The following is a 27,819-nucleotide window of genomic DNA, read 5'->3' on the forward strand; positions in this document are numbered from 1 at the left end:
TGCAAACTTTATATGCCCCAGTACAGGGGAACGCCAGGGCTAAAAAAATGGGAATGGGAGGGTAGGGAAGTAGGGGGAGGGTATGGGGGACTTTTGGGATAGCATTGGAAAGGTAATTGAGGAAAAAATGTAATAAAAAATATAAAAAATAAATAAAAATAAATATGCAAATGCAAAAAAATCTGCATTTATACAGAATGCTGATGTAGCTCAGTTGGTAAAGCACTGCTTAGCATGTGTAAAGCCCTGAGTTCAATATCCAGCACTGCACAAATCAAGTATGGTGTGACACACCTGGAACCCCAGCACTCAGGAAGCAGGAAGGGGAGGATTAGAAGTTCAAGGTTATCAATGACTACATACACAATTCAAGAACAGCCTCAGTGAGAGATTCTGACTTTAAAAAAAAATCTGCATTTATACAGAACATGAGTTATAATCCTATCTATAATGAAGAATGTACACAGAGGGGGCAAAATATCAGGGAAAATTAAAAGTGCAACAAGCCACCCTCCACACAGCCTTTTCCCTACTGCTTCCTTTGGTTCCTTCTCACTATCAACTTGACACAACCTAGAATCACCAGGGAATAGTTTTAACTGAGGAATTGTCTAGATCTGTTTCACCTGTGAGCATGTCTGTGGAAGACTGGCTGATATAGGAAGACAGCCCACTGTGGGTAGTACCATTCCCTTTGCAGGAGGTCTAAAGCAGAACACAGGCAGCACTGGTACATGTATTTCTCTATGCTCTTGGCCATGGATATAATGGGACTAGCTGCTTCACTGAGTTCCTGCCTGGACCTCTCCTCAGTGATTTACAGTAGGTAACCTGGAATTATAAACCAAATAAGCCCCTCAGTTGCTTTCTGGCAGGCTAGTCCATCATACAAAAGAAATAAAATTAGAACAATAGCCCTCAAGTGGATGTCCTCAGCTCTGTTACATTTCAGGAAGATTTAGCACACATATACCCATTCACTAGCATCTAGGCATTGGTCCTCTGGGCCTGTCCTGGATCTCTGAATGCTAAAGTTACTCTATATAGCTACCCATTCATTTAAATCAATATGAACCTCTATGAACCAAGAATCATGTTCCCTATAACAACATGCTCAATGCCCTCTACATAAACATGTATGGTCAATGTTTATGATTGAATCGTGGTAAGAAGATCAAATAACCCTCTCCTGTTCAGGAATTCCAATACAACAACAAATTCTCCAGTGTAGCATAAGGTCAGGGCCTGCCTTTCCCACTTCAAGCTCCTTAAATCAATTTAGTCCACACCAGAGAGACCTTTACTCACGTAAGGAGGTGCTGACACAGTCTTTCCACCACCACGCCAAGAGAGAAACCAGTGTTGTAAAACACCCTTTTAATGAAGGAACTTACAGCCTCTTAGTATAGATTGAGGGGCAAATTTCTCAAGGAACCAGAAATAAATGGAAGGGAATAAAAGAACAGAAATTAATGAACGCTGTAATTATCCCCTGAAGCTGAAAATCAGAACAATTCTCACTAGAAGACAAGTATGAAAAACAAGATAGGATGCTTCTGGGATATATTCATGAAACAGCAGGTAACAGAACAGATAAAACATGTTTGCAATAACTCACCAGGGACAGCTACCTTTTGGCTAATAGCTATCAGGCACTGAATACCACTGTAAAAAATTATATTCTTCCTTTCTTTATTATGGAGTTACAATTATCCATGGGAACGCAGCACATGGCCATTTTGAATGATAACTAGGAATAATTTTATATCCCTGCTTATTCTTAAATATCTAGGCAAAAGCAGATAACTTTTTTAAAGCCAGATTATACCTCCCTATCTTAGATTTTCTTCTGAAACAAGAAACTACCATGACTGGTATCATAAATAACAAACATTTATTTTCTCAACATTCTGGAGGTTGAAAGTTTAAGATATGGGTTGGAGACAATTCAGTTTCTGGTAGAAGACCTCATCTTAGCTTGTAGAAAGAGAGCTGTCTTTTTACAATGTCCTAATACAAGAAGGAACCAAGGAATCTATTCTGAATAAAACTTCCATTTTTGAGTAGGGGTCAAATAAAGTTTCAAGTTCCCAAGACCTCCCTGGGTAACTGACATCCTGGTTGGCAAATAGAGAAATGGATGCTGGGTAAGTTGCCCTGTCACAGTTGAATAACCCAACCAACCAGAACAAGATAAATATACCACAAAGCCGTGTTCCTAAGGAAGTCTCCTATCCCTAAATCCTGATTGGTGGGATAACTTGGCACAGATGTTTGTGGTTTTGGAGTCTAAATACTCTAACATTCTGGCTCAGGGTTGCAGTTCAGCTCCCAGTCCGTTCTGCAGCCCTGATCCATCAGTTTTGGCCCAAGTACAGTAAATTTTTGTCATCTGCTTAAATAGCTATCAAGATGGGGCTGGAGAGGTGGCTCAGCAGTTAAGAGTACTGACTGCTCTTCCAGAGGTCCTGAGTTCAAATCCCAGCAACCACATAGTGGTTCACAACCATCTGTAATGGGAATGCAATGCCCTCTTCTGGTGTATCTGAAGACAGCGATAGTGTACTCACATACACAAAATAGTTAATTAATTAATTAAAAAGAAAAAAACTCAAAAAAAAAAAAAAAAACCTACCAAGATGAATGTTCAAAGACCAGTCAGCTCCCAAGTGTGTGCTGCTGTTGTCCCTGACCGCCTCACTCAAATAAAGATCTTGCTTTGTGTGGAATCCTGTGCCTGCTTGGGTTGTTTTGGATTTTCAGTCCCTAACACTATCATGGCCTTTCCCAAATGTATGCACAGAAAACACAAAAGAAAAAACACAAGAACAAGTGTGAGTGAGTGAGTGTAAGCATGCTCACTGGTGTCTTTTCTTACCCGAACACTAATCCTACGGAATCAAGGTCTTACCCTTTCTCCAACCAAACCCAGAGCTGGGACGAGGCTTGTAATGCATGGCTTGGAGAACAGCACACATTCCAAGAAAGAAAGAAGGAAGCCTGGGAAGAAGTAACCTTGGAAACATCCGCTTACAATGGGAGTGACCAGGAGGGTGATGGCAAGAACAAGTCTGATGACAATCATTTTAATATATTTTCTATGTATGTATGTATGTATGTATGTATGTGTGTGTGTGTATGTGTATTTCATGACAGGGTTTTTCTGTGTAGTTCTGGCTATCCTGCAACTCACTCTGTAGACCAGGCTGGCCTCAAACTCAGAGATCCTGAGTTTGACACCTGCCTCTGCCTCCTGAGCAATGAGATCACACCGCTGTCCAACTTTTAAAGACAGTGTCTTGCTATGTAGCTTAGGCTAGCTGCAAACTCTCAAACAAGTGATCCTCTTGCTTCACCCTCTGCCCTAGTTTGCTTTACTGTTGTGATAAACAATGACCAAAACCAAGTTGGGAGATGAAGGGGCTTATTTTAGCTATGCTTTATCATGGAGGGAAGCCAATGCAGGAACTGAGGGCAGGAACCAGAGGCAGGAACTGAAGCAGAGACCTCAGAGGAACAGGTCCCTGGTACGCTTCTTGTTGTGCAGATTGCATTATTTTACAACCCAAGACCACCTCTCTAGAGACAATACTGCCTACAGTTCACTGGATTCTCCCAAAGCAACCATTAGTCTAGAAGATGCTCTACAGACCAATGTAATGGAGGCAATTCCCTCAGCTGAGAGTCCCTCTTCCTAGGAAACTAGTTTGTCACTCTGACCGAACTAACCAGTACACCTTCTTGATTGCAGGGATTACAGGCGTGTCCTACCATGCCTAGAATAAATATTCTCGAGTTTTGAGAGGAGACAGAATTGTTTTGTAAGCTATTTTTCTTCTTATAGTGTAGAGTTAATTTGGGGGCTGGAGAGATGGCTCAGAGGTTAAGAGCACCGGTTGCTCTCCCAGAGGTCCTGAGTTCAATCCCCAGCAACCACATGGTGACTCACAATCATCTACAATAGGATCTGATGCCCTTTTCTGGCATACAGTATACATGTAGAATACATAAAAATAAATAAATAAAATAATATATATGGTTAATTTTATTATGTTTATTTCGTTTGTGTGGCAGGCTATAATAGTTAGATCCTATCTCAGAAAAAATAAAATAAATAGGGCCAGCAAGATGGCATGGTGGGTAGATTTCCACCCCTAGAGCCCACATGGTAGAAGAGAATACACTCTCACACTGTCCCTTATCTCTACATTGTGCACTGGCCTGAGGAGGAGATGGGTTTGCCCAGGCCCCCTGTTCCTGTGCATCCTGAGACAAGGAGCCCAGCATCCTCTCTCTTTGCCTCAGGAACCCCAGAGAACTCCACTGTAGTTTAGAAGCTGCGATTTCTGACTAAAACAACTCTGCTGAGATCCAAAGGCTTTGCTATTCTCCAAGACAACCTCACAGTCCTCAGAGGTGAGAGACCCAGACTCCTCAACAGACCTTGCTGTGGAAAAGTCCTCTCTAGCCACCAGGGATCTCTGGCCAGGCAACTGCTCATGGGATCTGAAAGCCTGGAACAGCCTTAGCCTGCTCAAGCACTGTTCCCAGCTGTACACAATCTACACACCCTACAGCATCTACCCCCATAATCTATGGTTTCTCTTCCTCATCTCTTCTAGACCACAGCCCGACAAAACATCAGTCTGAGCCCAACAGTTCCATCTCCAGATAAGACTTTCAGCTCCTATCACCCAAAGTCCTCAATGCCCTTAAAATTCCTGGCCATGTAACACAGACCTTCTAATAAAATATCTCAGATATGTTTCTCTTTGCATAGCACCCCAGGGTCCCAGTCAGATTAATGAGTGACAGACAGGACAAATGTGTCATCCCTGCACAGCTCAAAAGGCTACTGAAGAAAAAAAAACTGCAATTAACTACCTGAGACTGGGCCTGTTGCTTCATCAGAGAGAGAAATGTGACAAGATGCCATAACTGACTGTTGCTGGGTTAAGTACTAGAATTGGAGGGAGATAGTAGGAGGTGAATACATGGATATGCTTAAGATATATTGTTGCATTAAAAAAAAATTATTGAAAGTCCAGAAAAGAAACAAGTCCTTATCCAGAATCCTACAAACAGCAAACCCACCAGAAACCAGTGGCTTGGTCCCAGTCAACCCAGAAGCAGCAGGATGACATAACAACCCTGTCAATGAAATCAACAGCACTCTTTACCACAGAGCTGCCTCTCTCCAAGCCCAACCTCCACCCAGAACAAACCACCAGCCAGCCAGGACTTCCCTCATTTGCATAGTGGAAAAGTGCGAGGGTGAGGGATTTCCCAAAGTCTAGCTAAAACAAAGGAATTTCAAAATACCTCTGGGCGCTCCCCAGCCTACTGTCTCAGGCAGGTGCTTCTTCTGTTCCTGCCAGGCCTGCTTCATTCTTGTGGTACACTCAATAAATTACTTTCTTCTAAAAGAGAAGAAAAAGAAAGAGGCAGAGCAAGAATTGAGGACGACTAGGAAGATAGTGACAATGAAGACAAAGCAAAACATAGATTCAAAGATGCCTGTGAAGACTTAGAGTGCTGTGGCCTGTAGCCAAGAAACGCTGGTGGCAATCAGGAACAGAGAGAAGGAAGGGTCAGGATCTGCCCTAAGCCTCCAAAGGAAGCACAGCAATGCCAACACCTGGTTTCAGGCTAGTAGCAGCCATTTCTTATGAGGAAATAGATCTCGGCTGTCACAGCAGGCACAGAAATCTAGAACAAGTGGTTAGTAAAGCCGGGCACCGATCCTGGGTCCTGGGACTCCAAGCTTGTGCTCTCGGGCACTGTGTGTTGCTCTTTTCCTGCAGACAGCCTTCCCAAATGAGACTCTCCACCTGTGAGTGTCTCTGCCAAGAATGGAAGCAGCCAGGACTCACAGCTCTTCCTGCAGAGGAGCCTCCTCTTTCTTCCACCATCACAGCCAACACTTAGCAGTAACTGAGCAACTTGCTGGCGTGCTCATGAGTACATACAGTACATCCAACATCCTCACGAGAAAGCTCTGCACCTGCCTAACAAAGGGTCTCATCTAAGTTACTGTGGGCACTTAACTGTCACCCACACCCAGGAGCTCCTGGCTGTGATGTTTCCCTCCATCCAGTCTACAGTTTGTTCTTCTCCACAGATTGGGGATGGGGCAGTATCAGTCTCAGGCAGTTCACCGTCCCTTCTGGTCCAAAAGAGATTGCTGTTGAACAATTTGAGACACTAAGGATCACTAGGTGGCACCTCTCTGGAAGCTTTCAGGTTAAATACCAGGACTAAGTAGATTGGCACAGAGGTGCCTCAAGTTAACCCACTCTGGAATTAACAAGCAAGTTAATAAACACAAAGTGTCAGGACAAAGTTATAACATCCTAAAATACATTTTTGAACTAATTTTGACAAGTATAGTTCAGCTTTAATTATTTATAACACTTCAAAGTAAAACCATGCATGGTATTGTACATGTATAATCCCAATACTTGGGAGGCAGAAGCAAAAAAAAAAAAAAAACTGTGAAGGTCACGACCATCCTAGGGTACAGGAGGCCCTGTGTTGCAGACAGCCCTGGGGCTAATTATACTTGATGCTAATTCCATTCTCCCTTGAGAGGTTGTGAACTAGGAATGAGTCAGCACTCGGGTGATTTCCTATAAACCTGCTTCCCACCTTAATGTATAAAATAAAGGAGAGCTGAGGATTGGGCAGATAAAGGGAAAGTGGAGTGGAAGGTTGAGGGAGAGGAGGAGAAAATGGGAGGGGGAGAGGATGCAGAGGAGGAAGAAGAAAAAGCAGGACAGAAGCACATGACCTGGAGAAACTGCAAGTTCTAAGGGGTCTCATAGATGGAGAAGATGGTAGTGTAGTGGTAGATCTGCCCAATCTAGGCACGTACCATGTATTCATATTAATTGAGTTGTTTTTTCATTGCCAGGGCATATTTGGGTTGGAGATTTACCGAAACAACTGCCCACCAAATCTTTGTATTTAATATTTTTGAGACAGTTTCATGTATTAGGCTAACCTCAAATTAGCTATGTCTCTGAAGCTGGTCTTGAATACCTTATCCTCCTGCCTCTGCCTCTCAAGTGTTGGGATTATAGATGTGCGCCAACACAGCCAAATATATCAAACTGCCTGCCTGAGGACCTGAGGGGTGGGGCTTACTACTCTCACGTGCAAAGACCTTGGACAAATCCACACATCTTTGGTTTGACTCTCTAAAGTGTTCCAAGTCTCAGAAGCTTCTAAAAACTATCCAGACAATTCCCTCCGTTCCTCACAAAGAGTCATCTAGGAAATACTTAATCCCTAAAACCTTTTCGGGGAAACAAGTGAACTAGGCTTACCCCCCTCCTGATGATCAGTCTGCAATACACAGTCTCCCCAGCATCTCCCAGCTGAGCCTCACAGGCTGTTACCAGTCAGATTCTTGTTCTACCACAAGAAAATAGGAGACAGTCCTCAAGTCCAAGTGAGAAAACCAAAAAAAAAAAAAAAAAAAATTAAACTAAAAAGGCAGGAATAAGAGAACAAAGTTCAAAATCCTGTTTATTATGTATCAGGAGGTTCTGGGGTTTTAAGCTTCTTATTAAACATTCTGGCTTCACATTCATTTTCTTTGCTTAGTCCTAATTACGGCTTGAGCTCTTTTCAAATGGGTCCCCAAAGATGTTGAAAAAATTAACTGAAAGGTCAACTTGTTCCATGGGAGCTGCAAGGAGCCTCCCTGACATCTTGCTCTGAAATGATATTTTGTAACTTCATAGGCTAATACACCAAATTAATCAAGGTAAAGAACTCACGTTTCCCCTGGTAGCAGGCTCACCAGGCTAGAGGGGCAGAAGAAGGACTGCTCTAGCGGGGCAGGGATGAACCACCCCCATTCAGCAGCACTTGAATAACAACTGTGTGGGAACACAAGCCTCTAGTCTCAGCACTCAGGAGACAGAAGCAGGAAGAGCTGTGAGTCTGAGGCTAACCTGGTCTACTGTAACAGGCTCTAGGCCAGCCAGGGCTACAATAGTGAGACCCTATCTCAAAAATTAATAATTTTTAAACTAGCTCTAAATTCTACCCAGATCACTAGACCAGAACTATACCATCAGAATTCCAAAGCCACATGCCACTCTAGGATGCTGGACAGTGAGGAACTAGGGCAGCAAAGCAAGGAGACACAGAAAAAAAAATGTGAAGCAAAAAATAAAATAAATAAAACAAAAAAAAAATAGGACCGGAAGTCCTGCTGCTTCTCCTGCCAGCAGCTGGCAAGGAAGTCCTGAGACAAGTTTCTGAAAGGTTAAGACCATGAAAGGGAATATTAAAATAAATCGAGAGAAAAGCAGAAAGAGATCAGAGAAGGAAAGTCTGACTCTACCAGGTTTGCAATTTGTCTGCTTTCAGAGCTGAGGTTCTAAGTACTAGATTTTTTTTTTTTTTGAGGTTTATTTTAAGAGCTTTGAGGCCTCTTTGGGGAGAAAAAGTCACTAATTCTATCTTCCGGAGTCTCTGGATTCTGTGGCAAAGGAAGGCATTGGCATGAGGATGGGCTCCCTCTGACAGAGGGGTCTGCCTCAGAACCTGGTTACGCACCTGCATATGTGAGCACATGTGTAACAGACATCCGAGAGCTGTTACCACAGCAGGCTATGGAAACACAGCAGGGATGTGGGTGCAGAACCTGGGGCAGAGCTCAGAAGCCTGGCCACCAAATCCTTGTGAAGACAGAGCTGCAACCACAGTGGAGTTCTCACCTGAGAGTTAATCTGAGAACAGGGAACCGATGCAGCCCAGACAAAGGTATGCAACTGTTCCTTCTAATACAATAACAACCTTCTTGAGTTCTTTATATATATTGGATATTAGTCCTCTATCTGATTTAGGATAGGTAAAGATCCTTTCCCAATCTGTTGGTGGCCTTTTTGTCTTATTGACGATGTCTTTTGCCTTACAGAAGCTTTGCAATTTTATGAGGTCCCATTATAATAACAAAACAGTGATCCAATTAAAAAAAACAAACCAACCAACAAAAAACAGAAAAAGAGAAAAATAGAAAGCTTGATTTGATATCACCCAAATTTGGGCTGCCATCGCCCTGAAGGTGTAAAGCACCTTCAGTTTGGAGACATAGAGTCCTGGTTAGTCCAAATGGGGTGGGAGATGCATCTTCCCCACCCCAACCACCTCTCTACAATCATTGAAGGAAAAACAAAACAAAACACAGTATAACCTCTGTAGTGGGAAAGAAGGAACAAAATATATTACCTAAAACCCTGTCAGAAGACAACTGTGAAAATTTTTGAAAAACAACACTTTGCCCAAAAACTGCAGCAACAAGAGGGGACAGGAAATGGGGTCAGTGGGGAAGGATAAAAGGAATTGGGACCACTTAGCTTAGAAAAGACAGGAGAGGGCAAAAGAATTAAGAGGAGACTTAACAATGACTTCTAAGTCCAGAGAAGGTTGCTTATGAGAGCCACTCTACCTAACACCCACCGTCTGGCTCCAGAACCTCCAAAAACTGTCTTGCTGACGTCTAGTTGACATTCTTCCATTAAAAGGAAGAGAGGAAGCATGGTTAAACATGAACATTTGGAGAAATTAAATATAAATCGAAAGTTATTCCAGACAAAGCATGGTTAGTAACAACAGCCAGTGAGAAAACTGACTGCAGAGTCGGGGCACCAGTGGCCACGCGCTCTTGGTCAGCCTTGAGGCCTTCAAGGAGAGGGAGGGAAGAGAGGAGGAAATGGACCAGAGGGCTGTTGTTCACTTGAAACATAGATAAGCCAGCATCTAAGGCAGGTGAGAGGAGAAGGCATGCTTGGCAGGTGGCAGCAACAGTAGAACTTGGTGGCTGCTTACCCAGACCTGCCATGGCAGGTCTCAAAAACCACACAGAACCTTTACAAACTAACCTCTACTGGCTAATTCCACCAGGTACTCTCTTGCTCATGTCCATCCATGGGTACTTTATTCTCTAAGAACTACACCTTCAGTGCCAAGAGCATCTATGTCTCAAATGTTTGCAGAAGTGGCCAGGGTTCTGCTGCCCCTAGCCAAGCACAGAAAGGAACTGCTTGGCCTTCTCAGATGGGCCCACCATCACTATGCAGCTCCCCTGCAGCCCATGCAGCCTATGTATGAGCTTTACAGTTCATAAGGCTATGATCACAAGAGAGCAGTTAACTGGCCCACGGTACCTGCCATGGGAATCCACTGCACGGGAGAGAAGCCCCGCCCTTCTGACTGTGCCATGCCTCGACCTGCAACCCTCCAACCTGTGAGTGTGCTTCTCTCAGGCCACTCTCAATCTGCCAATTCTTGGCTAATGACCTTGTCTAAGAACTTCAGTAATGCTATCGAAAGTGTCAGTAGAAAATCAAGAGTGAAATAAATTTTCCATGTCCTGGTGTGCTTTTGTGTTTGTTTTATTCCAAGCAAATATTAAAGCTTGCTTCCTTATAACACAAAACCTAAAAATCAATGCTCAAAGCACAGCAACCATAAACTCTTCTTTCCAATAACAAACATCAGGAAAGAAAAGAGCTACATAAAATATAGCAGGGAGAAAAGAGCCTCTCCTCAGAATGTGCCCACTATCGGGGGGGGGGGGGAGCACTGAATAAATAATGAACAAGAAAGAAGATCATTTTGATTTCATTTGTTTAGGAAACAACACAGTATGAATATGAACACTTGTAAGCCCAGGTTCTGAGTTATAAAGGAACACATTGTCATTTACAAGCCCATTCATTCAACAAATGCTAGTCATCTACTTTATGCCCAATACTGCTCCAAACAACAAGAATACAACCGCAGGGCAGATAGCACACTCACTGTGCATAGCAAGCAGAGGGAAGGCAGGCAGTCAACAAGAAGCACACAGACAGGGTAATGCCAGGTGCTGCTCTGGTTTACATACTACTTTCAGAAAAAAAAAATCATATTAAAATCTGGTAGCTGGGGCTGGAGAGAGATGGCTTAGGAGTTAAGAGCACTGGCAATTTTTCCAGAGCATCCAGGTTCAATTCCCAGCACTCTCATGCTGCCTCACAACCATCTGTAACTCCAGTTCCAGGAGATCTGATGCCCTCTGGCCTCCAGAAGCACCATACACACATGCATGGTGCACAGATGCGCAGGTAGGCAAGATATCCATACAACTAGAATAAGGAAAAATCAGTAGCAGATAAAGTTCTCAGAAGTAGAAGAATGGTAAGAGATGATTATATCATGGGGATACAACCGTCATGATGAATTAATATAGCTCTTGCAGGAATTGGCTAGTTCTCCAGAAAGTAGATTGTTATGAAGTGGGCTGCCTCCCTTTGTCCGTTGTCTCTCCTGCACAAGCTCCCTTTGCCCTCATACCTTCTGCCATGAGTTAAAGCAACATGAAGCTCTTACCAGTCAAGAAAATGCTGGCCCATTCTCTTGATTTCGAAGAATTCAGACTATGAGTTAAGATAAACTTCTGTCCTTTACAAACTATCCAGTTTTAGGCATTTTGCTATAGCAACAGAAAATGGAATAAGAGAAATGGTTATGTTAACTCGTCATTTCATACTAGCAAAACTCCCTCCTGAGGGTGTGACTACAGGAGAGCTGGCCCTGGCCCTGCCCCTAGCCTGGGCAACATGGGAGAGTTGGCCCCACTCCCCAGCCCCACCCCCAGCTGCAGCACTCAGGAGAGTAGTCTAGTATCTCACTCGGGCAATACAGTAAAGGTGGCCCTGGTGGTATGGGTGCGGGACAGCTGCCCCCCATGGCATGAGTGCATGAGAACTGGCCCCACCCCTCACCTGGGCAAAGAAGGAGAGCTGGCTCAGTGGCAAGAGAGCTGGAGAGCTAGTGTGGGCTGACCAACTCAGGTAACACCCAGGCCTACCCCAATATCTACCCCATCTATGAACTACCAGAACACATGGAGCAGCTGGTCCTGCAGAACCAAAGCCACGGGATCTCCATGACACAGGAGAATAACAGGACATCTGAGAGAAATCCCATGAGGATCCAGTATTGATGGACCAATGGCTCACTGCAATGAACATTTCCAAGTAAAGACGTGTGGACAAAAGGTGTGACATGCCTGCCCTGACAAGATGGTTGGTTGGTTTGTTTGTTTGTTTGTTTGTTTGTTTTTCTCATGGAAAGGACAGGAAGATCTGTGGGACTGGGGTGCATGATGTAAAATTCATCGAGAATAAATAATTTAAAAATAAAAAAAGTAAGTGTTCCAGGCTATGATATGGCCAGATCAGTGCCCAGTATCCTGGAAGTTGAGGCTGAAACCAGTCTGGGATATAGTACAAGAACCCACTGCAAAATAAAAGAAAAAGAACAGCAGCCACCTTCCTTATTTCAAAACTTACTACAAACATACAGTAAGAAAAGTGGGGTCATTAGACCAGAACATAGTCCAAACCCAAACAGGACAAAGATTAACGTTTAACACTCATGAGCAATTTCGTTGACTCTATCTTCTGCCTTCCAGCTATAATGCCCCCCCCCACCCGATTCTGAGTGATCCCGCCACCAAAGCTCTGCTAGGCTAACACACATCACAGCTTTCACAAGGAGGAGTCTGGTGCCTGCTTCTCTCCCAGGGGGAAACTACACCCTGTTGGAGCTTTGTCTCAACTCTAACTCAAATCAGCCCAACTCCAAGGACCACCCTCTTAATCACCATGGTGTAACACAGCCTTCCCATGTAAATGAGCAGGGCAGTGGGTAGAATCACAGTATCACTGAGGAAGGATCTTAAATCGGCCAGGGGTCTGAAATTGCCTATCATGTACTTGGTAACTTTCTGGCAGCACAGGGCACTTTATACCACAGCTCCTCCTATACTTACTTCTATCTTCCTGGCCATAGTGGGAGCAATCCCAGTTTGTTTCTGCCTCTCAGACATTAGCTGTTGGAGGGAAGAATATGTGTACCTGTAGCTGGTGTCTTTTGCTACTTAGTGGGTTCTTCTTTCTTTCCACCATTCTCTACCCCTTTTCTTCTACCCTTTCAACCCCCTAACACTAGATAGGAGAGTAAAAAGGGATAAAGGGAGCAACATAAAGGGTGTCAAGTTCCTTAGGGCAAGTTTGGTCTTCACTGTCAGGATATCTAGTTTGTCCTGTTGTTCTTTGCACATGACTACTTAACAAACCACAACCAACAGCAACCAAACAACAACAACAACCCGCCAACCTCTTGGGGCCCTAGCATTTATATACCCTTTGATAACTCCCCAGAATTCCAAATGTCACACAATCACAGAATCTATCTGCAGCTGGCAAAATTCACACCTCTGCTAGAGCATGAGGCAAATAAATCCACAGGCAGCTTCTGTGGACAGTCGGAAGCAGCCCCACATCCTCACACCTGGGATTAAAACAAAGGCACATTCCTATCTCTGTGCTTTTTCAAAGAACCCAAAATTCTCACTTCCTTTATGCCAGCTAGAACCAAATGTTATACCATCTGTAGGTGCCAGCTTTGCTAACTTGACACTGAATCTCAGGGAAACCCAGTGTCAATGGCTAACGGGGTTCAAGGTTAATGAAGTAGCTAGCTCCCACCCAGAAATGACAGCTAACAGAAAGCTGATGACATAGCAGGTTACAAATGGCTCTGAAGTTGTAAAACACTAGCAAGTGACAGACCTGAAAATTCTAAGTCTTCTATGCAGGTGGAATGATGCCAAACTAGACCACTATGTCTACTGAGGAGCCAGCTAGCCCTCACAATACACTATGACACTGAGAGAGGGCCTGACGCAAGAGGGAACGAATATTTTCCTATTCATTTTATTATAATTATTAATGTATACTAACTCTAGTATTAGTGGGGTTTCCCTATAGCACTTACATATGAATATATTGTGCTTTCATTACATCTTATCCTCTCACCTCCTCCCCTACCCTGGCCTTTCATCCCTCTCCCAAGAAGTCCAAAAATCCATTTGCAGATTGAAGAAAAATAAGCAATCTATTCCAACAATCCTCCTGTTCAGATTCCCATTCTCCTTTGCATCAAAAGCCACCCCCTGTATTACAAATCCAATCATCTCATTCCACAACCACAAGCCCTCTCAAGGCATCCTCTGGACAACTAAATGCGAGGTGCCTTCATGGCTGACCTGTTTTGGTGTACATACATTCTCTCTTGACAGCAGTCAATGTGTAGAATACTGGAAATGAGCTGAAGTAGTTCTCTCCACTGTATAGTCAGAGGATTGAGGAAGTAGGAGGGACTTGTGGTATATAACAAACAACCACAAAAAAAGAAAGAGGGGAGGAGGGAAGGTGGGAGGAATGGAAAGAGGGAGGAAAAAAAGAAAAAACCCCACTGGATCAGAGTCAATAGCGCAGGCCAACTTCTCCATCCTCACCTGGTCACCCACCTCCTTTCAAATTCTGTGCTCTAGCTCCTCAATAAGCTCCACAGCCCTAACTATGATCTTGGGTGTGGGAGTAGAGTTCCGGGTAGTCAACACTAGGCTTGACCTCCTGATCCTCGTGCCACTGCCCCGGAATGCACCTCCTCACCCTGCTGTGATGGTGAATCTGGGATGTCTACCCAATGGAACTGGCACACAGGAAAGAAGTAAAGCACACTGCTGTTTACATTTGTGAGGCTGAACACGGAGGTACTCAAGCATAATCTCAGGAGGCTTAAAGCCAGAAGACAACTAGAGGACTGAGGCTAGTCAACTACACAGCAATACCTTGACTCAGAAGAACAAAACCAGCCAGGTATGGTGGTGGTGCCTTTTAAGCCCAGCAGAGGCAGGCAGATCTCTGTAGCTAGCGTATTGGTTTTAAAACCCAGTTATGTTATGGGAATATGTTTTTGTTTTAATCCCAGGTGTGAGATATGAGGCTGCTTCAGACTGTCCTCAGCAGCTAACTGTAATTTGTCTCTTGCTTTGGCAGGGAGGGCCATGATTCTGCCTCCTGAAGGCAGTTTGCACTTGGGATTCCGGGGACTCTCTCGTCAGAGCTGTACTCTCGTCAGAGCTGTAAGAGGCTGGAGAAGCTGCTGCTCTCCCTGCTGCTGGTTCCTGTTGCTGTGGATTGTCAAGTGGCCATAAGCAAAGAGAAGAGAAGAAGAAATTGGATATCCTGATGATGAAGACTGGACTTGTTCCAAGGAACTCAACGCTAATCAACAGAAAGTAGTCTAAAGAGATCCATGCCCCCTTTCCCTTATAATCTTCTTTCTCTTCTACTAGTGTTGGGTTGGAAGGGATTAAGGTGGAATAGGGTAAAGGGTGGTAAAATATAAGGACCCAATAAAGTAGCTCAAGAAATATACCTATAGATCTCTGAATTTGGGGCCAGCCTGGTCTACATACATCCAGGATAGTCAGAACTACATAGTGAGACCTTCTCTCAAAAACAAAAACAAAAACAAAAACAAAACAGCAGAAACTAGTGAGCAGACAATATGGTTCGGCAGATAAAGACACTTGCTGCCAAGCCTGATCACCTGAGTTCTACTCCTAGAACCCACATGGCAGAATGAGAACCAACTCTGAGTGCTGCAGCACACACACATGCATGTACATGTGTGTACACACACACACCACAGAAATAAAAATAGGGCCATCAAGATGGCTCAGTGAATAAAAGTCCTTGTTGTACAAAATGAGCCTGGTGAGCCCAGAATCCCCACAAGAAAGGCCAGGTGTGGTAGCACAGACTTCTAATTTGAGCACTGGGGAAGCAGGGATGCGAGATCTGTGGGGTTCATTAGCTCGCCAGCCTAGCCTAGTCAGTGATTGCCAAGCCAATGAGAGACCCTGTCTCAAGAAAACAGGTGAATAGTACTTGAAGAACAACACTAAAGAGTGACCTCTAGCCTCACATGCACCTACATACACACACACACACCAAATATAGATATAGATTAGTAATTAGTATAGATAGATTAGTAATCTGAACAGACTATTGGAGGAAGGAGGACACCTGTCTTATCCTGACATCTCCTGTCTGTCTGCTTCCTGTCACAATGAGATGTGAAGCTTCTAACTCCATGCCTTACACCATATCCTGCTCACCAGAAGCCGAGTCAATGAAGCCAAAGACTGTGAACTATGGCATCTAAACCTGTGGGTCAAAATTAATTGTTCATTAAGTTGTTTTTCTCAGGTATTTGTCATAGGAAAAAAAGTAGCTGGGGCCTTTGCTTGAAAAGCTCAGCCCATGTCACACTGTGTAGAGAGTTATTTGTTCTTCATAATTGTACTCAACCACCATCTCAGGGTAACCTTCCTTGATGCAGTCTTCATCCTAGATAATCCCTACCAAATATTTTGATGGTATGCCATTCCTTTCTCCCAATACACTGTTACAGTTTTCTATTTGTGTCACTGTTTTGATTAATGTGGACGTTCATAAATACACTCTAATAGGAACTATATCTGAAGAGTTCATGAATGAATCTCTGGGCCTGAAAGTATGAGGAATGTAACAGACATTCTATATAAGTTTATTATTAAAAAGGCAAAACTTCAGAGACAGGAAATGAAAGTTTCCAAATCAAAAGATTCTACCTAAAAAAGCTGTTCTCCCTAAATGACCTTAAGCCCAATCATTTCTCCCTTCCCCCTTCTTTTCCAAATTTCTTACAGAAGTTATTTTCTATGTCCTGCCATTCTTCTAAGGGTGGTAGCCATAGTGACAAGCTGGCCTACTGCCAAAAATAGTCTAAAAAGATATCACCTTGTCTGTGTGCTCTATCTGGTCTTCCAAAATAAAAGTCCACAGCAGAGGCCAAAGCAGAAACACAAAATCCTTTACCCAGTAAAGACACAGAGCCAAACAACCAGCAGCCCTTGCAAGAAATGAATGATCCCCAGGGCAGGCAGTGCCCCCAAGTGACCTACCCAAAGGAAAAGGGAAAGGAAAAAAAGTTGCAAAGGCAGGTACACTGCTCCCTAAAGGGACTTTAAACCCTCTTTACTTCTTGCAGAAAGCATAAATGTACAAACATTAACTATCAAAGTGTCCCCTATGAGGCAGCTTCAGAGGACTATAGATCATGGCTCACAAAGCAACATCGGCAGCTCAAAGGTTCAGGCAAAGCTCTAATTGAGGTCAAAATTCTCTTCTGCAGAAGCTGGAGGATCTTCCCCCTAGTTTCCCATTTTTTTTTTTTGGATGGCAGGAGTAGGAATATGGAGAGATGGAAATATTTACTGAGCTCTACACAGTGTCAGGCATAGTGAAAGATTCCTTATAGATATAGGATATTAATGCAAGTCAAGAACATATATGTGGAATTTTGATATATTGCAAGATTAAGCAACTGGTTGAATAGCACAGCCAAAAAAAAAAAAAAAAAAAAAAAACCTAGATCACCCTAAATCCAAACACTTTTTCATTGCTCAGTGCCTTAGAGATCACATGTCACCTCACCCCTTCACCACCATCTTCCTAGCCAGAACTAGTGACTTTCTGGAAAAGAAAAGGACTGTCTTCTATACCAACACCTTAACATTGGCTTGGACAAAATGCAGTGTGTCTGCATTTCCTATGGTTCACTATCTGAAGCTATGGGTATTGTAGTAATTCCTTCCCTGGGAAGATGTAAATATCATTCATTACAAGGACCCAACAACAAGCCAAAGTAGGATCCACCAAAGCCCACCCTAGGGAACCAAGCAGTTTACTGGACTTACATGGGTAAGTGTTATGGTTTGTTTATTCTCAGCCCAGGGAGTGGAACTATTAGGAGGTGTGGCCTTGTTGGAGTAAGTGTGTCATTTTGGATGTGGGCTTAAGACCTCACCCTAGCTGCCTAAAGTCAGTCTTCCACTGCTGGCAGCCTTCAGATGAAGATGTAGAACTGTCAGCTCTGCCCGCACCATGCCTGACTAGATGCTGCCATGCTCCCACCTTGATGATGACAGACTGAATCTCTGAACCTGTAAACCAGCCCAATTAAATGTTGTCCTTTATAAGAGTTGCCTTGGTTATAGTGTCTGTTCACAGCAGTAAAACCCTAACTGAGACAGTAGGGATCGTTTACAGAAGCACAGATGACCATGAAGCAACCACACTAGGGTCTTCACTCAGCATGCATGATGACTTCCCCATATGCATGTAGATGGAGCTCCCTTCAGCTAACATTCCCCAGCCTAATACTCTAGCACCTTCCAAGAACCCACATGCAATTAGGTCAGAATTACATACAAACACTTGGGAGGAATGGCTGAGTCCAAAGGCCCTCTTCATTCCCTCTTGATATGAGGGAGCTTCAACCACCAACAAGCTGGCTCATTGGGATGGTCTTTCACAATCAAGCACAGCTGAGCTAATGAAGACGACAGCCATTCTACAACTCTGGATGAAGCTGGATTTCCTTCAAATCCTAAATGAGGTCCTGGAAAAATTGCTGTGTGATTTAGAACACATACTGCTCTTACAGGTGACTCAAGTTCAACTTCCAACACCCACACTGGACATCTCACAACCACCTGAAACTCCAGCTCCAGAGGGATCTGATGCCTCTAGCCTCCACAGACATATATGCATACAGACCCAAACGTTTATACTTTTAGAAATAAATCCCTTTTAAAAGCTAGATGTCACAGTGCATACCTGTAATCCCAGCACTCAGGAGTTAAAGGCAAGTGTATCGCCGAGAGTTCAAGACCAGCCTGATCTACCTTGCAAGTTTCAAGCCTGCCAGAGCCACACAATGACACCATGTCCCCAAAATAAAACAAAACAAATAAAACCTTCCCCCTAATAAGAAGTCTCTGGCTTTCCTAGGAGCCACCGCTGCTGAGCACTGAGACAATCCCTTAGTCCAGACAGAGCACCTTAAACCACTCTGTGCTCCCTCACCTGCTCAGAAAGTAATTGCAGGGTATACAACCCTATCTCAAGTCTCCATAGCTCTTCCACCTATGCAGAGAGGGTAACAACTTCATACTTCAATTGTCATCTACACGGCATCTCCTTGAAGGAATAATACCCACTCTTTGTGCTGTAGTTTAAGGTTAGCCCCTCCCCCTGTACTTATTTCAGAATCTGCCTCTTATCAAAGTCTATGTCAGCAGATTATTATAACTATTATTCCATTATAATAACATTATTTTCCTGCACTTGACAATCTGTTGGCTGATAGGTTAAACTGGTACAGAAGCAATAATTATGTCATGCCTTCTCCTTTCCAACCAAGCCTCTCGATGACTCTTTACACTAAGTCCAAATACAGCAAATGATCAGCCCAATGATGTTAATGGGGTGTATCTGGGATCACTCACCAGGCCTTTGGAGGTCACGACCCTAGAAACAAGAGGCTCAGCTGGGTCCCCTAATTGTCAGCATACCTGCCCAGTCTCCCAGGAAGATGAAGGAATTGAGGGAAACACCAACCAGAAAACAATTTATTGTGAAAAACACCAAGGCTGGATGTGTCATATACATATGCAAAGGGACAAGCAGTCCCAAATCACAATGTCACACCACAGCGAGAGAGGGTGAAAAGGACAATTCATTTCTCCACTGGGCGTTCTCAAATAAATGGTTCCGAGAGAGCTATTCTGCCTGCTTCCCCATACACATTTCTGGGCAACTGCCAGTGAAACTGGCAATAGGGAGAGTTAACAGAAACAGAAGGCTATCTTCGGGCTCCTATTTTGAAGCATAGAATCAGCATCCTGGCCACAGCACCTTCTTTATGCAGAGCCCAGTAGGGGCTAGATGGAGTCTGAAGCCTAAAGCAAAGAGGCAAAGTCAGGAAGCCTGCCAGCCAAAGTCCCCGAATTTACCTACCACACTATTTATGATAAACAAGGATGGAAAAGATAGGACTCTATGACTACAGAATATCAATATACTTGAACTACATATCAGCCCTATTAAAGCAAAGACCACCCACACAAAGCCAGCTAAAAACATAAAACAAACCCCACCAGGAGACCAGCTTGGCCTGCTTTGTTCTCTACCCTGTAATACACAGGCTTTATTTTTTTTTTTTTAAGGAGGAGAGGGGGNGGAAGGTTATTTGAATTTAAATTACCAGTGAACACTATAATTTGTGTACAAGGAGAAAAGGGACATTCAGGAATGCTAAGTCCAGGCTCAGTGGGACTTGTGTGGCTGAGGCAGTAGTGGCCCTGGGGGCTTTTTCCCTTTGCTTCAGCACACTGCTTTCATCTCTTGGGAGCAGGCGAGCCAGTAGGCAAAGCCCACGCAACACAAAGAGGCACTGTCCCCTAGGACGAGGGAGAAGATTGCCCTCTCAGGAGGAAATCCATAGACAACCACACAGAATGAACAAGATTAATCAAAAGTAAGCCATCTAAGGAGGGAGTTCAGAGAAGTGTTACTGAGGACAAAGACCACATCTGTCTCATTTACCACCACCCAGTAGCCAAACAAATCTGACACACAGTGCTCAGCAAATAACAATAGGTTAACCACTAACTGTAAAGGATATTGGGTTGGAAGTGACTCACAAGAACTAGAATCTGTTACTAAAATCTGTAACACAAGAACCATGGTTTGCAAAGAAAAAACTAAAGGAGAACCTGGAGATTTGTGTGAGTATCTGCAGAGCTGGTGTCCTAACAGACTGAAAGGACATTCTAGTCGGATTGCAGACATGGCCCTCGAAGGACGCCGAGGAAGGGTGAAGAGGTAGAGAAGAGGCGAGCAAATGGTACACAACACTGACACCATGCGCCTACTAACTATGTATATCCTTGAAACCTCTATGGGGTGCAAATGAGGAAATAAGAGCAAAGAGGTTAAAGAGTCTTTGAAGTCTCCCAGGGAGCACCTGGTTTGAACCTGGGCATAGCCAATGCAATGACCCAAAAGCTTTCTACCGCACTGTGTCTTGATTTCCTCCCAAGGCAGGCTGGCTTTGATTTCTTATAAAGAGAATGCTCTTACCAGCTCACACAAACCAACCTGGTAGCCATGTTCTGGAGTTTGCTAACTGGAATTATTGATTCACGCTTCTTATGATTTCAAATGCCTATGGAAGCCCCTGGAACTACAATCTGGGTGAGCAGCTAAGTCTGCAGAAGCCGTAACTAAGCTATCACCCGGTACACCCCGACAACATTTTGGCACAGCACAGGTCGTGGCTGGGGAGAGGGTTTAGTTGGCAAAGTACCTCCTGCACAAGGATGAGGACCTCAGTTTAATCCCCAGTACCCACATAAAAAGCTGGGTCCACTGGAGGCCAGGAGGGCAGAAAAAGGCAGTGCTAAGGATAGTGCCAGCCTTAGTGGCAAGCCCCAGCTCCCAGTGAAGTACCCTGTTCCCCAAAAAACAAGGTTGCTAGTTGGGGGGAGGGTAGGGATATATGCCTTTAATCCCAGCATCTAGGAGGCAGAGGCAAACATATCTCTGAGTTTGTGGCCAGCCTGCTCTATGTAGCAAGAACAGTCAAGACTGCATAGAGAACCCATCTCAAAAAAAAACAAAAAACAAAAAACAAAACAAAAAAAAAAACCAAAGTAAATAGCTTCTGATGACAGCTGGCATCTACATGCCACATACCCTGACACACATGCACCAGCACACATAAGAACACACACACACACACGAAGGGGGGGTGGATATGACCTCTACACATACGAACAAATTTTTTCAAAGATTTAAAAAGAACCTCCCCAACTCCCAGCTGTGTCAGTAATGCACAGAACGATGTTTGAAAGCTTTACATTTTGATTCAAGTAGAAATAGCAGAGTTTCCATGCCAAGGATTTCTGCTTGGTTCTTAGAAACAAAAGAGTCTTCCCACCATGGTGCTCGTGCACCCCCAGAGTTTCCAGAGACCTTCACACCCTTGACCTCAGGAGTAGCAGAGTTAGGAAGGAGGGTGATTTATAATGCGTATGTCTCAAGAGACTAGCAATACAGATAAACTGGCGTTTCTAATGGAGGTGAATAGCCTGCACAAATCCAGGGGTAGCAAAGGACAATTAAAACTCTGTCTGAGGGGGGCTATTCATTCTGCCTCCCATGGAAGGCCTTCCATCAGTTAACGATGGGGTTTGAAGAAGCTTAGGGAAGCTGATGATTCACATGGTGTACAACCGCTGCTAGAAATGCCTACAGAAGAGGCCACCCAGCAAAGGAGAGCTTTGTATGGTGAGGAGACCTCCAAGGAATGTCCTACATGCCATGCCACACGCTGTCAGGATATTAATCCAAACCTATCCTGCACACTTTACAACGGTTACTCTCTCTGGGTTGTGAAGATTAAATCAGCAGATCCAAAGACCACATGAGTCTTTCCAATTCTATTCCATACTTACTTCTTTGCTAAAAAGATTTGTAACCTGGAAACAAAGCCCTCTTCCTAATAGCAGCAATAAGTCTCAGCAAAGAACAGGTAACCAGGCTGTCAAACTCCCCTAAAAGATTCAATCTCAACAGAGCCTTAGTTTCACCTCACCCTGAAAATAAAGAAGAGCCAGGCATGGTGGCGCACGCATCTAGTCCCAGCACTCAGGAGGCAGAGGCAGGCGGATTTCTGAGTTTGAGGCCAGCCTGGTCTACAAGGTAAGATCCAGGACAGCCAGGGCTACACAGAGAAACCCTGTCTCAAAAAATCATAAAAAAAAAAAATTAAAAAAAGAAAATAAAGAAGATACTACTGACCCCTATTAATGCCAATGTAATTTAGAGTCCTGAGTTGGGAAGGCTTAAAACAAAAGCAGAACCATGAGAATTTTATTCCTGCCCCAGCTGAAACAGCTCAGAAAACCCGGAGAAGAGGACGACAACTAGAGCACAAGAACGAAAGGCAAAGCATGTGGACATGAGGTAAGGCTGCTAGTCAGTCACAGCACTGTCCTTGTAGCTGTGTGCTTCTGACAGACTCGGTCAGCCTCATGTTTTTACTACAATAAAATAAAGATGCTCTAAGTATCACACAAAATAGCATATTTGTAAGTCTTTTTTAAAATAATATGTTCGAAAGGTCCTCAAAACAATTTGAAAATACTGGACATATTTTCAGCCTGACTGTCATCCCAAAGACCCCTGAATAACAAACTCCAAGTCCAATCTGTCACCTCTGAAGTACAATCTATAGTGACTGGGTCTATGGACTTGCAGAGAAATGTACATCTCGGGAATAATAAGGAAACTCACATACAGGTCTATGCAGGGATGCTCTGAAAATTAATGATGAGGGCTGGAAACGTAGCTCGGATGGAAGAGTGTTTGCACAAAGCCCTGGGTTCTATCTCCAAAACCGCATAAATCACGTGTGACATTGCACACCTGTGATCCAAACACTTGCAAGGTAGAGGCAGGAAGATCAGAAGTAGTTGAAGGTCTTCCTCAGCTGCACAGCAGCATGGAGGCCAGACCTGCCTATATCACTCTTATATTTCGGGGGGGGGGGGGGGGGGGGCCAGACATGATGGTATATGCTTGCTGGTTCAGTACTTTAAAGGCAGAGGCAGAACTATCCAAGAATTCAAGGGCAGCCTGCTCTCTAGGCTAGTCAGGGCTACAGAAGGAAACAGTGTCTAACAGCAGCAGCAGCAGCAGCAGCAGCAGTCAGGGATATGACTCAGCAGGTAGAAGCACTCACACACAGACCTGCTGTCCTATGTTTAATCCCCAGGGCCTACAAAATGGCAAGGGAGAATGTGCTCTAAAGAGTTACCCTCTTTACACATACAAAATAAAATTAATGAATACAAATTATTAATAACAAGGGAGAGTACATGTCTTGGGCTCAATTCCTAGTATCAGTAATACAAACTTACAGGCTGGAGAGTTGGCTCAGTGGCTAAGAGCACTAGCTGCTCTTCCAGAGGTCCTGAGTTCAAATCCCCAGCAACCACAACCATCTATAATGTGATCCTATGCAGGTGTACATGCAGATAAACCTCATACATAAAAAAGCATCTCCCTAAATTTAAAAAAGTTTGTTTTTTGTTTTTTGTGGGGTTTGTTGTTGTTGTTGTTGTTTTGGGGGGGGGGAGTTCGAGACAGAGTTTCTCTGTGTAGCTATGGCTGTCCTGGAACTCACTCTGTAGACCAGGCTGGCCTCGAACTCAGAAATCCGCCTGCCTCTGCCTCCCAAGTGCTGGGATTAAAGGCGAGCACCACCATGCCCGGCTAAGATTTTGTTTTTAAAAAATTACAACTTTGAAAATAAACACAAGGTGTATGAGGAAAAGCCGAGTCTTCCCTCCATCCCATTCTCACAGAGACATCATCTGCTTTCAGTTTCTCATATGTTCTTCCAGGGATGTCCCAACTGGCTAGTTTCTGCCTTGGTTGGGAATCACATCAACAGCAACATTCCCCTTCCCAGAAGGTAAAGCCAAACAAGCACTTCCGGGACTGCCAGAAAGTGAGAACCAGCAGGGAGGGCTTGCCTTGCAAAAGCTTCCATGCCGTACCAACTCCCCTGGGTACTACACTGCTTTGCCCTTTGGCTGGCCACATTTAGGCCATCATCTCATACATATACTTCCTTCATGTGTTTGCTCCTTCAGGGCTCTTCACAGACTGTTCCTGGGACCTTGGGCTACACCAGCCTGAACACTACAGTCCTAGAACTGTCAAACGGCCTCAGCAGAGACTGGGCAAAAAGACAAAATTTACAGGCATCCCAGCGACACCATCTTTCAAAAACAGCTTTGGGGGCTGGAGAGGTAGCTTGGTGGTTATAGCACATAAGGAATGGGCATGGTAGTGCATGCTTTTAATCCCAGGACTTGGGAGGCAGAGACAGGAGGATCTCTGTGAGGTTATGGCCAATCTGGTCTACAAAGTGAGTTCCAGGACAGCCAAGGCTATTACACAGAGAAACCCTATCTCAAAGACGAGGAGAGGAGAGCAGAGGAGAGGGGAGGGGAGAAAAAATTTAATAGGCTGGAAAGATGGCTCAGCCAGTTAAGAACACTGGCTGTTCTTGCAAAGGACCCAGGTTCAACTCCTAGCACCTACATGGCAGTTCACAACTGTCTGTAACTCCAGTTCCAGGGATCTGCCATCCTCACAAAGACATACATGCAGGCAAAACACCAATGCACTTAATTTTTTTTTAAAAAAATTTTTTTTAATCTTTTTTTTTTTAAAGAGCACATACTGCTTTTGCAAAGGACCTGAGTTAGACCATGTCAGACAACTTACAACCACCTGTAACTCAAGTTCTAACAGACCTCTAGCCTCTGAGGGCACCAGTCCTCATGTGCACATACCATACACACACACACAGTTTTTAATATTTTAAGTTGCTTTTCATAACCCAGCAAAGTCAGAGTACTCGGGTGAATGGGGCAGAGAACTCAAGTGATGTTCTACAAGACCAGCCCAATTAGGTACTCTAACCAGAGCCAGGCTTTCACCAAAACTCCTTCAAAAGCATCCAGGTATGTCCTCTACTCTTATTCTTCTATGAATAATCTAAATATGTAAATTCTGGTCTCTACCCAAAGGTCTGGAACAGGTGAAAAGCAGACCACAGATGAGCTATGATAATCCCCAGAGACTGTACCAAAAAAAAAAAAAAATATCTGTTTCTAGCTTCTCTTGTCATAAGAGACAATGAGGTCATGAGAGCCATGCTTGCCCAAGACAAGCTAACAAGCAGCTTCCCCTCATAAACCACATAAACACTGCAGTCTAACACAGGCCCACCCTTCTTTGTTGCTTCATACTAACTTGGCCCTGAAAATACTTAAGTTGTTGTCTCCCGTTCAGTGAGCAACAGAAGAAACTGCTCAACTGAGCAGATACTTTAACTGGCCAAACGGCAGAATTCTGTACTAACAAGCTTTTCTCAAACCCCATCTCTGTGCCAGAAACTGTGCTGAGGAATGAGTACCGACAGGAAATAAGGAAGGCACTCTCTAAAGGAATTTCTAATCTAGTTAAGAACATAAGACATGGTCTAAGAAATCAGGCAGCTTTAGATATGGCGGGCTTAAGAACAGAGCGTGGTGAACTCACTGCTGCTGGGCATCAAGGAAGGAGGATTTTAACAGTTCTCGGGTGGGTTTCCAAGTTAATTCAACAACATTCATGGTGTCTATAATATACTCAGCATTATGCTAGGAGACACAAAATAAAAGTATACCCCGCGTCCTTGAGCAGCCATACAATAAGAGACAAATAACTAACCAGAATAAGGAGCGCTGGATTCAATTACCAAGGTGTTGCTATGGGATACCGATAAGGAGTTAATGGGGCTCACCAAAGAAGGCAGCTCTGCAGCATAAAGCAGAGCTCCCAGAATGCTCTGGCAAGAGAGCCGGCAGGGACACAAGCACACGGCACGCTTAATTCAGCACATGCCTGGTCTATCAGGAACAGAGGGCACAGGTGAGTAACAATTCAGAGTGTAATTCCAGTTGTCAGACAGGGATACGTGGTCATTGGCTTAGAACACCACGACAACACTGCAGTGGGTGCCATGGAAGGTGTCCAGGGCTGTGTTCACTGTGCAACACTGCATGTAGGAAGTTTGAAATAGGAGGTGGTTTCTGTAATGACTGAGAAGCACAGTAGTGGGAAACAGAGCAATAGACAAGGTAAGAAAGAAACTGCAGAGGCTTGCCGAGAAGTTTAAAACAAGGGCATTTTCTTCAAAATTCTCTTTAATTCCTTTTTTTTTTTAAACCAAGTCAGACTGGCTTCCCACAGAATAATGAGGTTTCACCCAGATTCATTCCAAAGAACAAGGCATAGGCACTAGAGTTACAGTGCTCAATTTTAAAAAGTAAAATAAACTGGTTTGAGATTAGTGTGGTGAAATGGCTTCGGGGCATTTTATCTACTCCCATTGTATCAGGTATAAAGACTTTAAATAGTTTGTTTTGGTTTCAATAGAATCACATTCTAAATAACTCAGCTAACCAATCAGACCTGTTTTGGTTTGATAAAACAGTGTTTCATGTAGCCCAAGCTAGCTTCAAATTTATTATATAAAGATGTCCTTAGGGGCTGGTGAGATGGCTCAGTGGGTAAGAGCACCCAACTGCTCTTCCAAAGGTCCAAAGTTCAAATCCCAGCAACCACATGGTGGCTCACAACCACCCGTAATGAGATCTGATGCCCTCTTCTGGTGTGTCTGAAGACAGCTACAGTGTACTTACATATAATAAATAAATAAAATAAATCTTTAAAAAAAAAAAAAGATGTCCTTAAACTTCTGATTCTCCTGTTGCACTGCCCAAGTGCTGGGATTATAAACATTTGTCATCACACCCAATTCAGCTATAAATATTTTTTTTAATGGGGAGAGAAGACTGAGATAAGGTCTCTCTGTGCAGCCCTTGCTGTCCTGGAACTAGCTTTTGTATACCAGACTGGCCTAAAACTCAGAGGTCCAAGTGCTAGGATTAAAGGTATATACCACCAGACCCAGCTCATCAGCTATAATTCTTCAATAGAAAAACAGTCAACTTCAGCACAAAGCTGTGCTTTCCTAGACCTGTACCAAAGGCCAGAAATGAGCAGAGAAATCAGGGGAAAGCTTTGACTGAGGTCCAGGACCCCTTTATATGATCACTGCTTCACATCTGGCTGAAGATCAGAAAGCAAGAGACCTCCTCCACACAGGCTCTGAACCAGGCAGAAAATCCCCATCCTATGGACTCTTGCCAGCAGAGCAGTTACACCCTACCAGAGGCTGCACTTTCCATATCTATCCTCTCGGCACAGCTACAGGAGGAGGAGGTGTTAGTCCCTTCCTGCAGACCCAATACTAAGGCTTACAGAAAAGAAATCTGGTAGCTAGCAAACAGATAGCATAACACCACATGCCCAAATAAGTCTGTTTTAGACTGTTTTCACATGTACTCTTTGTTTTTCCCTCTCTTTCTCTTTTAGAGAGGTATTC

General features: G+C 43.9%; 1 protein-coding gene across 3 annotated transcripts in view; it reads right to left on the reverse strand.

Moving 5' to 3' along the window:
- The window catches only part of Sil1 (SIL1 nucleotide exchange factor), a 240,190-nt gene that overhangs the window by 203,766 nt on the left and 8,605 nt on the right, over window positions 1–27,819 (reverse strand). Inside the window, exons 1-2 of one of the 3 annotated variants that reach the window (XM_021150504.2) lie at window positions 7,329–7,395; window positions 5,323–5,420 (exon numbers count right to left, since the gene is read on the reverse strand). The exons of 1 other annotated variant lie outside the window; for it this stretch is intronic. The gene's annotated coding sequence lies outside the window, so the exon portion shown is untranslated. Of the gene's footprint in view, window positions 1–5,322; window positions 5,421–7,328; window positions 7,396–27,819 lie in introns of those variants that run through there. One more of the 3 variants, XM_021150503.2, reaches the window with a different exon arrangement.

The sequence above is a fragment of the Mus caroli genome, chromosome 18 (assembly GCF_900094665.2).
Source record: "Mus caroli chromosome 18, CAROLI_EIJ_v1.1, whole genome shotgun sequence".
NCBI classification, from domain to species: domain Eukaryota; kingdom Metazoa; phylum Chordata; class Mammalia; order Rodentia; family Muridae; genus Mus; species Mus caroli.